At 35.9% G+C, this 12,872-nt stretch overlaps 1 protein-coding gene and 2 non-coding genes across 4 annotated transcripts in view; 1 reads left to right on the forward strand and 2 right to left on the reverse strand.

Moving 5' to 3' along the window:
- The window catches only part of LOC117221469 (carboxyl-terminal PDZ ligand of neuronal nitric oxide synthase protein), a 79,527-nt gene that overhangs the window by 26,655 nt on the left and 40,000 nt on the right, over nt 1–12,872 (reverse strand). The window lies entirely within an intron of this gene.
- On the forward strand, nt 7,813–7,886 carry TRNAN-GUU (transfer RNA asparagine (anticodon GUU)). The gene has a single exon. It is a non-coding gene; the product is annotated as a tRNA-Asn (tRNA).
- On the reverse strand, nt 8,731–8,804 carry TRNAN-GUU (transfer RNA asparagine (anticodon GUU)). The gene has a single exon. It is a non-coding gene; the product is annotated as a tRNA-Asn (tRNA).

The raw sequence follows: 12,872 nt of genomic DNA on the forward strand, positions 1-12,872 counted from the left end.
TATACATATAGTAATATACATATATTACTATTATAATACATGTTTAATAATTTATTATCTAAAAAGAATTCCATTCACTTAGTCCACTTTTAAAAAAGTTGCCGCGTTTCAAAAATCACACTGTGCACGATCTCATAGATTTAAGAAACAAATGTGCATAAAACAGTGAAGGTAGATATATTCGCGTTAGCATAGTTCTGCATGAGAAGCTGTTAACGATGATTTTGTTAAATAATACTATTATATTTTGTTAAATAACGATGGTTTTAACAGACCTGTATTCTCTTTTATAAAACAGTGAATAAAACGTTGCGTGTATACAACAGTGTATAAAACTCGCGTATAAAACAGTGAAGGTAGATAAATTCGCGTTAGCATAGTTCTGCATGAGAAGCTGTTAACGAGTGAAATAACGATGATTTTAACAGACCTGTATTCTCTTTTCCCTTGAAAAAAAAATTATTACTTCTAGTCGTCGCAACGGTGAAGAATAAAAGGCCAGGGGGTTTGGTCCGCGATTGGTTCGACCAATTCGCGATCGAGAAAATCATATCTCGGCAAGAGCAAGAGAAGTTCTGCCGGGCCTTTGAGAAACGTGTTTCGCAGCGGGTGCGTCGAGTAAGTAGGTATACTCGTCAGTGACATTTGATGCCAGGCGAGTAGTACGTCTTCTTTCTCTGCGCCTCCGTTCCCCTGTTACGTTCCGTGTTGTAACAAGAACGGTCGAGAGCTCAAAGTACCCGGGCACAACAAGCTGAGCTTTCAGAACGCGGAAAGCGACGCCTGAAATTCGTTCCTCGCGTTCCGCCGCTCCCATTTGAAGTATCCTTCAGCGGGACGAGCGCCGGTAATTCGGTCGAGGGATTCTTCCGGCGTACTTGTGTGTCTTACTCGTTCTTGCGCGTCGCAATCGCGACGTGACTCGGTACACACACGCTGCAATGAATCCGCTGTTTTGTCACTTTTTCTGCGTTCTCTTTCATTCTTCTAACAACGTTCGGCAGCCATTAACCCTTTTAGTGCCAGTCGACGATATATATATCGTTGCGCACGCGTTGGCGTATAATATAATATATAAAAATTATAATAAATTATATATAATATTATATATATTATTATATGATATAATATTATATATTATATATATTAATTATATATATATTATATAATATATTTCAGATAACAATTATGACTTAGCAGTAGGCTCTCCTTACCAGCATCACATGTGTGTGACGTTCAATCTCTTGAACTTGTGCAGGTTATTTTCAAATTAAACGTCGAAGATCTCAGGAAGTTTCAAAATTCGTTAACTCAACAAGTCTTTTAAGCGTTTGCTAAATTTGTTCAGTTTTGAAGGAAATTGCTAAATAAGATACCATCACCTAATAATTAATAATATTATTATTATTATTATATTATTATTATATTATTATTATTATAATTTATTATTAGTATTATTATTATTAGTAGTAGAGTAGTAGTAGTAGTATTGCATATCTTTATGCAAGATAAAAATGTTTGGAATCATTGTTACGAAATAGAAATTGTACAAAAATTATTCGATCAACGGAAGAAAAGTCCCTTTATTACAATAATATAACAACATGTCGCTCAAGTATCATATGAAAAAGGAAGGAGAAAAGAAGTGATACAATAAAACATAAAATAGAAGAGAAGTTTCAAATTCTGTTATAAATTTTGACCTCATTGCAGCTAACATTGTAACTGCTTTAAGTGCAGCTGGATACTGTTCCAATGATATTTTGTACAATGCAGCAACTGTTCAACTCTTAATTGGTCTCTTCAGTTAATTAACACGGACACTAATGCACGAAGTAAAAGGCAACATAGAATAGATGCAGGATATTTTAAAAATAAAGAAAGTGAAAATATTTTAATAAATAAACTAAAGAACTTTGTCTTACTCTTAATGATCCTCTACACGTTTTCGAAGTTCAGACATTCAACTTGGAAACATCCCGTGTATAAAACAACGAGATGCACGGCTGACGCGAGACATTTGAGACGTGAGAACTTTTCATTTTAGTTTCGAAAGTAACAGTTTAATTTTAGGCGAAACTCTATCGAACGAACTTGCACACTTGACGAAAGGACAAGAGACTTCCGGCAAGTAAATCTCGCGTGCGAGGCTTAATTCATTCTGAGAATCGTATATTTTTAGCGGGAACGTGTTTTGACTTGAAAGCCAAAATCACTTCGTGGCATGAACAACGACGTTTGTTTATCGAACGACAAATTATACAACCGCGAACTTCTTTGATGTACAACTTGGCCGCCGCGTGACCGTAAAGTGTACGCCTTCGCGAAGCCTAGATAGACGCGGATCAATTTTTAACCGTGGATCGTAGAAATTTCTACCCCGAGGAACGCGAGTTACCGATCGTATACTTTCGCAAACGATGACAAACGACGCTGTAAAGATGTCCGAAATATTTTCCGTTCTCTGCACGATGAAGAGTGAGCGACGTGACGGCAGTCGGAGGTCGTAAAAGATTTTTGAAAAGACGCTCAAAAAGATACTTCGGAAATCTACGCCTGGATAAGCGAAAATTTTGCAAACGTTGATAGCAAACTCAAAAATTTAAAATATTTTTTTAGATATCTCGCGTGCAAAATATGTTTCGGTAGATAGGGTAGTGGATAGGCGAAAATTTTGCAAACGTTGATAGCAAACTCAAAAATTTGAAATATTTTTTTAGATATTTCACATGCAAAAAATATTTCGGTAGATAGGGTAGTGGATAAGCGAAAATTTTGCAAACGTTGATAGCAAACTCAAAAATTTGAAATATTTTTTTAGATATTTCACATGCAAAAAATGTTTCGGTAGATAGGGTAGTGGATAAGCGAAAATTTTGTAAACGTTGATAACAAACTCAAAAATTTAAAATATCTTTTTAGATATTTCGCGTGCAAAATATATTTCGGTAGATAGGGTAGTGGATAAGCGAAAATTTTGCAAACGTTGATAGCAAACTCAAAAATTTGAAATATTTTTTTAGATATTTCACATGCAAAAAATATTTCGGTAGACAGGGTAGTGAAGCCGGTTACTGAGGAGTGAATACGTTACTGAGGGGATAAATACTTCACATTTATCGAATAAGACATGCTAAATTTCTTTGTCGAGAAATAAACAAAGTGAAAGAATACATAATTTCATTGAGATATAAATAAAATAAAAGAATACAAAAATTGAGGATATCTATTTTCTGAATCTAAAGTTAATTACGCCCGAAAACAAAGCAAAGATGCAGCAATTGATTACTCCACAGTAACCGGCCCTACTCGACCCTATAAAACGACGAATTCAATTCACAACATTTGCGTAATTTTTACCGCGGTTTTCACTTATACAACAAGATAGAGAAATCCCAAGTTCAATTTATACGAAATAATTTGTCTGGTGAAAGATTGATCCGTAACGACGAAAATATATCTTCGACGAAATCGTAACTGAAGAGGAAAAGTTACGGACGAGCAATAATAATTCGTTTTTATCGTTGTTGACAATCGGCGACTAAAAAAACGAGCCGCGAGGCTCGAACAGTCGTATCTCTTCTTCCCAAATTGTCCATTTTTGTTTACAAGCTGAGCAACAATTGTGGAGAATTTGCTGTATGTGCATATTTACCGTTCAGCATAACAGTCCATGACCGACAGCCTGGACGAGGATCGTTGCTACAGGAAATATCTTTAACCGGTTAAGCGTCGAATTTAGTTTTAAAAACCCGTCATGGTGTGCGGAATTAAAATCAAGCGGTGACGTATACATATACACGACGAACGCATGGCAAAACGGTCCTATTACACGTTTATGGAAAACGAAGAAGAACTACGTTCTTATTTAAGGAAAACTTAACAATTTTGTTTCTGAAAAGTTATTTTGTTATTATATAATATATATTATATAATAATAAATTAATAATAATAATATATAATATATAATAATTATATAATAATTGTTATTATATAATATATATTATATAATAACAATAACTTTTATATATATTACTTAGTGTGTGTATATTAGTGAGTGTGCTTATATATATATTACTATTATATATTTATATATTAATATATATATATATATATTTATAATATCTATCTCTATATATATATATTATTATATTATATTATTATTTGAGAATTTTTTTATATAATATAATATATATATATATATATAAATATATAGATATATTATAAAATAATAAAATTCTCAAATAATAATAAAATACATAAACAAGAAAGACGCAACGACGAGTAAACACGTCGAACGCACCGTAACAGAGATTTGGTTCGACGTGTATACACGACAAACGCGCTTAACTGGTTAAATGCGGCTTATTGCCCATCTTCTGCAAACCGACTGTATAAGTTAAAATTAACGTCTTGACAACGCGTGACGCACAACTGCGTCAAATCGTAGCAACCTGAACGGTTACGAGTGATCCGATACCGCGTCGAACATAAACGATCCCATCTGTGCTCAACGTCGCTCTGAAACCAGTAAAATTTTCAGCCGGAGACTCGCGAGGCTCGTTTAAGTCGTTGTTTATTTGAGTCTAATGTCGCGAAAGCAAATATTCTATTACCAGACTGCAGCATCCGCGCGTTTATGACACGAACGGATGGATAAGATACAAGACTGTCCAGACTGTTTCGAAGAATTTATGAGAGCTGTTCAATTATCTTCGATCCATTCGAATTAAACGAAGATATCTTGCTTTCCACACCGTTTGCTACATATGATCAAGAAAATTTTTATCTTGTCCGAAGATCCGCGCAACTTATTACCAACGCTTTCGCAGAATACAAACGTCACGTGACTGCAATAACGTAACGTAAAATACCATAACATGATATAATTATTCTGCAAACCGTATAATATTTGTTTAGACGAAGTTGAAATTTTGTCAAGAAACGTCTTCCTTAATTCTAATGAAAAATCTAGTTAAAAATCCATTGTAAAACTGAGTGTGTGCTTCGATTACAAAATTTATTCATTTCCTACGAGAGACTATCATCGCGGATTTTTGGCGAAATACAAATTCTCTAAGTTAATTGTAAGAAGTATTTTCTCTTTCTTAGCTATTTTAATAAGTTGTACATAATAGAAAGATATTCTCAGCATCTTCTGACGTCTTCACAGTTTTACATTTGACGTAGAAGAATTTTTGAATTTTGTCAGAAGTTTGCATTTTGATACTTTTTGATACTTTTAATAAATTGGACAAACGTATCGATGTTCTCGAATTCTTCTAATCCGTCTTTGATATGTTTAACGATAATTTTAATCATTTTTAAGAGCAACGCAATCGATGTTCTCGAACTCTTTCAGTTTGCCTACCATTTAAATGCACAAAACGCGCGTTCTACTTGTTAATGTTCGAAAAGACGTGTTTACTATTTCCTGCGACATCTCTCTGGTTATTAAGAAAAAAAAAGAAAGCTCAACGTTTTACATTCGACCATATAATCATTCCACTCGAAATTTAAATGAAATCATCGATAAACGTTTAATGCCCGTGCTGTCGTAATTGCTGTCAGCGTTGTTATCCCGGCTTCCCGAGATATTCCGCGACAAAAAAACGAACAAGTATATACGGCGCGGCGGTCCACATTCGTGATAAGACGCTCGTACGAATTTCACGTTCCTCGCGATCATTCTGGTTGGAAATGGCCACGATAAAGCGGCCGGCCGTTCCGGCACATAAATTTGTAATGTCGTGTTTTCGTTTTATCGTCCACCGCCCGCCATCAGTCTGCGAAACAGGAATTCTACGGGCCGAGGAAACGAAGAATGAGGAACCGCCGGTCCATTAACTCATCTGTTCGCGGATAAATTTTCGACGAAAGATTACCGGAATTCCGGTTTGTTCTCCAGCACGTAAATACTCGGCTGACAAATTGCGAGCGGGAGACGGAAGACTTCGGTGCCCGCGATTTTACCATCGTGAAAGAAACGGTCGAAAATACTTTATTGCGGGAACGTATTAAACTTTATGTGCGACGAGTTTCAAAATAGTGTACAATTGGAGCAGATACAAGCCGAGATATTTATAAACCGGTTTACGGATCCCCATTTACGTGCTGATTCTTCCATTAAATTACGTTATGGTCCGCGCAATTTTATGCGCGAATAGCTCCGCGGAATTAATCAACTTCAATACAGTTAACGCAGCTGCACTCTACTTTCCACGCGTTGAAAATATTCGCGAAAGGGAATTCAGTCGTACTTCGCGCTACAATTTAGCACGAGAGTCTCCGCAGATCTTCGTGTTAAATAAAAATCGTCCGAGTCAAGAAGTTAACGCAGTTCTACTTTTCGTAATTAACCTTTTAGGTACGGCTGAATTCTGCGCGAGGCTATTTCTCTGGACGGCAGAGTCTGATATGTACTGTACAGAGTCTGATACTGTATATTCTGTCTGTATGTACAGGGCGTCCCAAAAATGTCTCGCAATCCGAAAGTGGCGGGTTCCTCAGGCCATTTGAAGCAACTTTTTCCTTTACAAAAATGTTCTTCAAGGCACCGTTAACGAGTTAGTAACGAAAAACAGTGACCAATGAGAGGCGAGCTCAGCTGGCGCGAGGCGATCGAGCCAATGAGCGGAACTGGGCTTCGCGCGCTGGTTGGCTGGGCCGCCTCGCGTCAGTCGTACTCGATTCTTATTGGTCACTGTTTTTCGTTAATAACTCGTTAACGGTGCTTCGGAGAACATTTTTGTAAAGGAAGAAGTTGCTTCAAATGATCCGAGGAACCCAATATTTCCGGATTGCGAGACAGTTTTGTGACACCCTGTAGACTGTTGTGAATCGATGTGAAGACAAAAGAAGTGTGAAACAATGCATATGAAGACGATTATTTGGTTCAAACGATGAGCGAGTGAGCTATTAGAGCAAGCCACTATAGTGGCGCGTCGTCCAGAGAGATGACATCCGCGAAAGCCACTATAGTTGCGCGTCGTCCAGAGAGATGACATCCGTGAAAGCCACTATAGTGGCGCGTCGTGCCTAAAAGGTTAACACTAGAACTACCAAACCAGTCAAAATGACTGGTTTCTCATTTTTTTTCATTTACAATTTCTGATACTATAAAAATGTTTCTGTCAGAAATTTTTATATGAAAACCTCTTCGTTCAAGCACATATTACAATAAAAATCGATGGAAGTTGAAATAAATCCGATCTTGTCATTGTTATAGAACAATATGCATTAGTCACGTTTAGGATTCGATAGTTCTAGTGTTAAAGTTCAAGATAGAATGGAACCTCGATTATCCGAAGAGTGATATAAATGTTCGGACAATAGAACAGTTACTTAATTACACAGTGTCAGATTTCATCTTTATCTATATGTACAGTATACATAGCATTGTACGTGGCCTTTGATCGAGCCGATTGCATTATCAGACGTATTTGAATAACGACGAATTTTGATACTGGAGACCCAGATAATCGGAGTTCTACTGCATTGCATTTGTGGAGACTCGTAGTTTAGTCACGACATTTCACCGTAAATTGTTTTCAAACTCGTGAAATCGCTCGGTTGACAGATTGATGTATTCTTTGGAGGCAAGAAAAACATGTTTCAGGTCTCTATTTCGTAAGTAATACGGCAACAGATGCGTCGAAAGGTTCGTGGAACTTCGTGCAAAACCGGCAGTTCGGGTTCGACACCGCGCACCTGTATTTGCAAAGATTTTATTGTAATACATAAATTACACGGCGCCGAAATAAATGTCCTACAGAAGATTCGAGGATTCGAGAAGAGTAGGTATCCCCAGACGCCTCCGTGGCGCAAACGGCTAGCGCGTTCGGCTGTTAACCGAAAGGTTGGTGGTTCGAGCCCACCCGGGGGCGAAAACTATTTTTTCGAAAATTTCCGATAAACCGATAAGAGGCACAGTGTTTTCGATTCACCGAAGAAAACTATGAAACTCGAACTGCAGATCTTGTATAGCGATAATACTAGCGACGAAATGCTAAGTTTGTAAAGCAGCTCACTTTTTTGCTGAGTACGCTAATTTTTTGCTGGTCGTACCAATTTGATGTTGAAATTTCAATCTAATGCAAGAAACGCTATTATGAGTATTATATCAGTACTATAGAATACATTATTCTATATATATTAATTATTATATTATTATTAATATAATATATATTATATATATATATATATATATATATATATATATATATATATATAATTATTATATTATTATTAATTAATATATTATTCTATATTCTATTCTTATACATTAGAATACATTATTTTATGAGAACAACGATATATTTTTATACTATTTCGTGCAAAATATTTATTAATTTTACAATGATTTTTATAAAGGGCACCCCCGATTTATATACAAAGACTGATATTCGACAATTTCGAGTTACATTCTTCGATATCGATATACAAAAAATTTTACAAAAAATTAAGAGTATTTAAACTTCTTTTAATAAAATTGTATTTTTCAATCAATGGACAGATCTTCTTGTGCTCGTTAAGAAAGTATTAAGAAGTCTCAAATCGAAAATGTAGTAATTTAACATTGATTAATATTATCCCGAAATCCCTTGTACAAAAGCAACATCGTGAGATGTTACGATTAATATCCAAACGTTGAAAGCGCAGATTTCTAGAGCGGACAAAATCGGTTTCTATTTCGTTGACTTTCTAAAAAAATGTTCGCAAAAATAAGTTCGCCCCCGGGTGGGCTCGAACCACCAACCTTTCGGTTAACAGCCGAACGCGCTAGCCGTTTGCGCCACGGAGGCGACTGCGATCGGTATCGTTTATACTCTGAAAACACTTCGAGACCTGTTATCAACTCATTGTTGCTGTTTATGCTAATTTATGGTCGCCACGCTCGTGAACTATCGTCGAATGTTCATATTCTTCTCGCTTCCTCCGCGTTTCACGTCACAGACAACTTAGGGTTTGTTGAAACTATTCGAGTTCATTGATAATTTATACTCTCGCGTATTCATTTTAATAAAATAATTACCTTTGATTACCGTAAAGTTTCTAAATATTGACAATTTTATTTTATGTGTACTTTCTTCGACGGATTTTAATGGAAATATTGGCGATATACGTGCACCAAGATGAAATCTTTGATTTCTTGTCTCATTTTTTTGAAATACTATGAACTGTTGAGTTTTTCTATTTATATTGCAAACTGTATCTTTATAATGTTTTATAGGTATTATAAATGAGGAGGATGAAGTCGCAGTGATAGTCGCATTTTTCACATTGTGAGGAATATTGTTCTTTGCAATCGAGCGTGTTGTTTGTTATCTAAATTTATAGTTTCGTCTATTGATGTTTAAGTGAATTTTTGTAGTCGAGCTCATTTATAGTCAAATGAGTTTACAGTTCCGTTGTAACATATTTCACTTGTCTTTATAACATTTTGACTAAAAAGATCAAAATTCAACACTTGCGTCAAAATGTAAAACTCAATTCGATTTAAAAAAAGAAAAATAGCTAAAATATTAATAATATTAAATAGCTATAATAATTACTCTCTCTCTCTCTCTCTATATATATATAATATTATTATATATTTATATATATATACATAAATAATATTAAATAGCTATAATAATTATCTCTCTCTCTCTAGGTTATAGAGAGAGAGAGAGAGAGAGAAATAGAATTATTATAGCTATTTAATATTATTATATAATATATATATATATAATAATTAAATAGCTATTCTAGGATCTTTTATGAAACCATTTCAGAGGAATACACATACAAGAATTAAATGTTGTCGCAAGAATGAGAAAAGGAATTCCTCCGAGTTAAAAGAGAAATTGTTCACGGAAAAATCTGTGCGAACCTTTCCGTTGAAATTCTTCCTCGAACGCGCGACCAAAAAGAACATAAGATCTATTCTAATCGCGAGATCCACCCCGTGCACGCGAGATGTTTAAAACAACCTGTCGCGTATCAGTTTTTATTCGCACACACACACACAACTCGGCTGCTGTTGAAAAAAAGTTACATTTCACGAGACCGGACATAATATGACTCGTAAAAGAGTCTCCGGAATTCCGTAACAAAATTCGCGCGGCTAGACAGTTGCGTAACCTTGTATTTCCAACCCAAAGAATCACTTTTACCGAAAGTCCCCGTGTTTCCAAACTAAATAGCATCGTGGCCAACGATCCGGGGTCCGAGACACGGAACACCCTCGTTGTGTACACAAATCGCGCGGCTGGGACCACGGGACACGGGAAATCATTCTTTTTTTTTTTCTTCGTCGCTCGCTTTTGGACCAACTTCGTCGAAGGTAGTCACACTACACGGGCTATTTTAACAACCTCCTGCTATGCCGGTGCCATAATGTGGCCGCCATTGCTGACACTGTGCGACCTGAGCTTTCAACGTTCCAACGTAATCTTTTTTTGCCAACGGTACTTCTCTCCAACGTAAGATTAATAACCGAAAACGATAGAAATTCTTCAAAATCGTAACAATTTGATAGTCATTCATAGGCTGTATACTTTCATGCAGGATAAAAATGTTTTACGGGTCATTTTTATGGGACAGAAATTGTACAAAAATTAAGTATTTCTTTTAATTAATTTAATCTATAACTGGCATCGTGTCATGAATAGGCTTCGGAGCTCTGTGCAATATACGCATTCATCTGTTTTCATAACAATTATAACGGGTAGACAGTAATACGATAATATTTTCAAATTGTTTAACTGCTTTGTATTTGATCTCATTTCCGTTTTAAATGCATAAAATCAGCAGTCTAGTCATGAGTTGCATACGATGACTCTCATTTAATATTCGGACACTTTTTGAAAAGCGATAACTTTCTTAAAACTAGAATAAACGATTTGAATTTTGTTTTAGATGATGGAGGGACTAGTATGCAGGACAATGACTGAAGTACTTTGTTACAATTTTACTGTTGTTTGGAATGACGAAACAAAATAGAAGACTCTCGTTTTTTAACTTCTTTATCTGAGTCTATGACGAAAATTTAAAGAATGCGTTTTGTAGATCTCGGTAAGTTATATGCGTGGAAAAAATTTCACCGAAATGGGTTCACCTACGTACGAGCTGTAGACAATGAAAGATCACAGAAATCAAGTGTCAGCCGAGTGTCAGCAAAGTATTGGTTTGGTAACTAAGTAATTGCCGATTTGTTCAATGAAATCAAAAATTTGTTTTTACTTGGAACGAAGTTTAATCTGTAATGTATTTTCCATTTTGTTCGATGACCTTTTGCCATCTCTCCGACAACTTGAAAATTCCACGCTCGTAGAAAGTCTGATCCTTTTCGGCCAAAAACTGAGTTAAGTGAGATTTTACAGCGTCATCATCGTTAAAAGTTTTACCACGAAGGGAGTTGTCCAGGGATCGAAATAAGTGGTGATCCGATGGCGCGAGATCAGAGCTATATGGTGGGTGTAACATCGATTCCCAACCAATATCCATCAATTTTTGCCGAGTGGACAAAGACATGTGCGACCTAGCATTGTCCTGCTGGAAAATGACACCTTTACGATTGACCAATTCTGGTCGCTTTTCCTTGACCGCTGCATTCAATTTGTCCAGTTGCTAACATTCACGGATAATAAAAAATAACAATAATAATAATAATAATAATTTTATAACATAACATTTACGGATATCATAAAAATGGGAGTGAGAGGCGTCTATAACTGAAATCGGCAATTACTTAGTTGCCAACCCAATATATTTGTACTTATACTTGTACTTACATCATATTGGTATAAATTATTGTATAACGATGGTGGATCAATATACGGCGGATTTTATGCATTTATAAAGAAATTGGGCAAATGAAATATGGAACAATGAAAACGATTGAACAGTTTAAGACAGTTTTCCTTGACCGCTGCATTCAATTTGTCCATTTACTAACATTCGCGGATAATAAAAAATAACATAATAATAATAATAATAATTTTATAATATAACATTTACGGATATCATAAAAATGGGAGACATCTATAACTGAAATCGGCAATTACTTAGTTGCCAATCCAATATTATATCGGGTATTTCGATTATCGATTAGAAACAGACTATTCGTTTACTCTCTTCGATTAATATAATTGCAATTAATTTTACAGTTTCTAAATACTGCGAACATGACAATTTGCATGAAGTTACAAAGTGACGAATAGCCAAAGCGTACAAGGATTATCCTAATCTAATTTATCGAATGGATACCGAACAGCCTGGAAGAAATTGTACGCGTGTTTCCACTGTTCCTAGAGACTGGAAATAAAATTTTAGACGGCAATTACTGAGAAGGTGAGACCGGTCAACGTCGTAGATGCTGGTCGCCGACTAAACGCAGAGAGCACGCGCTCGAAATCGTGAAATAGGGGGACTCTGCCATCGTGACAGAAAAGTGGATACAAGCAAAAATGAGTAAGAGGTGTACGTGTGTTGTGGAAAGGAGAAAGGGACACGTGGTTATTTATAGGGTTACAATAGCGGGAGTTGATAAAATGCCAGGCGACAGACCGGGCTACGTGAATTACTGTGGGTGTGCACGTACGCACGTGCGCGACATAATATTACGGCTTAATAACCACACAGAACCGCGACGAAACAGAATTAAGCTACCACCACTGCCGTGTACTTTAGAGAGGTTTTCTCATTTCCGGTCGGGAATGCGCAGAAGCAGTTTCGTTCGACCGATGTTGAAATTTTTAGAAAACTTGCAGTAAATTCGTGGAAACACTTAACCAGTTAGCTATCCTTGACGAATATACTCGTGATGATATATATATGATGATATATATATATATATATATATGATGATATATAATATAATCGTCACG

Source organism: Megalopta genalis, chromosome 1 (genome assembly GCF_051020955.1).
Source record: "Megalopta genalis isolate 19385.01 chromosome 1, iyMegGena1_principal, whole genome shotgun sequence".
Classification (NCBI taxonomy): Eukaryota; Metazoa; Arthropoda; class Insecta; order Hymenoptera; family Halictidae; genus Megalopta; species Megalopta genalis.